This window comes from Otolemur garnettii, unplaced genomic scaffold (assembly GCF_000181295.1).
Source record: "Otolemur garnettii isolate 467f Iridium unplaced genomic scaffold, OtoGar3 scaffold00089, whole genome shotgun sequence".
NCBI lineage: Eukaryota > Metazoa > Chordata > Mammalia > Primates > Galagidae > Otolemur > Otolemur garnettii.
Window position 1 is genome coordinate 4,092,648 of NW_003852484.1, and position 2,611 is coordinate 4,095,258.

Below are 2,611 nucleotides of genomic sequence, written 5' to 3' on the forward strand. Positions count from 1 at the left end.
AACCCGCCACCTTAGGTGTACGTGGCTGGCGCCTTAGCCGGTTGAGCTATAGGCGCCGAGCCTGGAGTTTCATTTCTTAGGTATCATTTATCGAATCATTGATGATGTGATTGAACTTAAATCTCCAGCCACAATCCCCTCCCTGGAGATACCATGTAGTCCCAAGCCCCAGCTTTCTCATCAAGTGATTGATGTTTTTGGCATGACTCAGCTCCCATCCTAAGTTACCTCCTTGGCATAAACTCAGGTCTGATCCAAGGACCTATTATGATGAACAAAGACATTCCTGTTACTCAGGAAATTGGGACAAAAACCCACACAAATTATTGTACAATACCCTCACACTGAGATATAAAAAGAAGTGTGCCCATATTGGTACAAGTAGTATCTACCTCAGTCTTTCTCTGTTCTATATATGATGTCTGACATTTAGTCAAAAAATTGAAACATAAAAGTTCTAGGTAAAAAAAGAATCTTTTGTCAAGAGAAAAACAAGAAGATTCAAAGAAGACACCAATATTGGAATGTGTGAATCTGACACTGACATAATAGAAAGATAAAAAGTAAAAGTTGATAACATCCAGGAACAGATAAGGAATTTTAGAGATAGAATCTATTTTTTTAAAAAGGGATGCAGAAATGCTAAAAATGAAAGTCACAATATTGGAGGTTAAGGATTACTTTGATGAGTTCATTAAGACACAATTGGGTAAAGAATAGGTACACTTGGCAAAACATCAACAGACATTTTCTGAACAGAAACACTGAGACAAAGCCAAAAAGAATGAAAAGGATTGGAAGTAGAAGAATAGAGTTTCTAAGCGTTGACACAATATCAAATAGTGTAACACACATTTAATTGGAGTCTCATAAATATAAGAAAAAGAAAGAGGGCAGCGCCTGTGGCTCAAGGAGTAGGATGCCAGTCCCATATACCAGAGGTGGCAGGCTCAAACCCGGCCCTGGCCAAAAACTGCAAAAAAAAAAAAGAGAGAGAGAGAGAGAGAGAGAGAAATTAAAGAGAAATAAGTGCAGTATAAATGGCCAATAGCTTAAAAAAAAACCTTTTTTTTTTTTTTTGAGACAGAGTCTTACTTTGTCACCCTCCTTAGAGTGCCATAGCATCACAGCTCACAGCAACCTCAAACTCTTGGGCTTAAGCAATTGTTTTGCCTCAGCCTCCCAAGTATCTGGGCTAGTTTTTCTATTTTGGGGGGAGACAGGGTCTCACTTCTGCTGGTCTCCACTCCTGAGCTCAAGCCATCCTCCCACCTAGGCCTCCCAGACTGCTAGGATTATGGACATGAGCCACCGCACCCAGACAGTTTTTAAAAATTAAACCACAGATTTAAGAATATCAGAGAACCCTTAGCAAGATAACAAGAAATAATATAAAAATTTTAAGAACACCTAAATACATCATGTTCACACTGATTTGAATCAAAAAGAAAAACATTAAAGCAGAAGAAAAAGAAAAATTATATACAAAAGAACACAGATAAAAAATTCAGTAGACTTTTCATCAGAAACTACATGATCCAGAAGAGAATGAAAATATATTTTTAGAATGCTGAAAAAATTATCAACTCAGAATTTCATGTACATCCAGAATGCCTTTCAGAAAATGAAGGCAAAATATTTTTGCAGAAAAACAAAGCTGATCTTATTCATTGGAAGCAGATCTGCACTATAAGAAATGCTAGAGGAAGTTCTGCAGACAAAAGGAATAGATTACAAGATAGAAATTAGCACTATGCAAAGAGAGAATGAAAGAAATGATAAAAAGTGAGCATGGCACCTGTGCAAGGATGATACTCAAATTCATGAAGCATTTCTTTTTTTTTTTTTTTTTGAGGCTGTTTTTCAACTTTCCCTTCAATCTCATTCATATTATTTGCCATCCACATTCTGAATTCCGTTTCTGACATTTTGACAATTTCCTTTTGGTTGAATCCCTTGCTGTGGCTCTATTGCGATCTTGTGGGGATAATGGACTAGCTTGTGTTTTCCTGTTCCTCTCATCTGAAACCTCTTTTCTCACCTCAGGGCAGACAGGTTTGCAGCTCATCTGTTCCCAAAGAAGGAGAGGTCCTCCAATGGCACTTTGTGTCCTACTCTGGAAGACTGACCTGGTAAGAGAGGAGCAGATGGAACAGATGGATGTGTGGAAAGCCTGCAAGGCAATGATTCTGTGCTTTCCTTTGCCCAGTCCAAGCAGGTGATGATCTTCACACATAGTGATGGGTTGTTTCCTCAGGCAGCTGTTGGAAGCTCTGGTTGGGGCAGGGTGAGACCCTCTCCACAGGGGCCAGCATTGCAGGAAATTGCTCTGCCCAGGTCTCTCTGCCCCAGTGGCAGCTGGGTGAGGCTAAATGGGCGATGACTGGGTGTCAGGGTTATGCAATAGTTGGGTGTGTTAACTAGAATTTGACATCCCAAATAAAAAATATCTTTTTGTCATGTTATGTATCCTCAAACTTTTTCAGCCACTGAATTCTTAACTCTGAATAACTTCTCCTGATCATACTCTTGGCAGTTCTGTAGACTTTCCCCTGGTCTAAACTTGCTCTTTCTTCACAAACCACTGTCCATTTTTTCTTTCTTTTCTTTT

The 2,611-nt window shown here is 39.2% G+C and overlaps 1 non-coding gene across 1 annotated transcript; it reads left to right on the plus strand.

Moving 5' to 3' along the window:
• The first annotated feature begins 1,738 nt into the window (after positions 1–1,738).
• On the plus strand, positions 1,739–1,843 carry LOC111726998. Its single transcript, XR_002774652.1, has one exon. It is a non-coding gene; the product is annotated as a U6 spliceosomal RNA (small nuclear RNA).
• Positions 1,844–2,611: the final 768 nt, after the last annotated feature.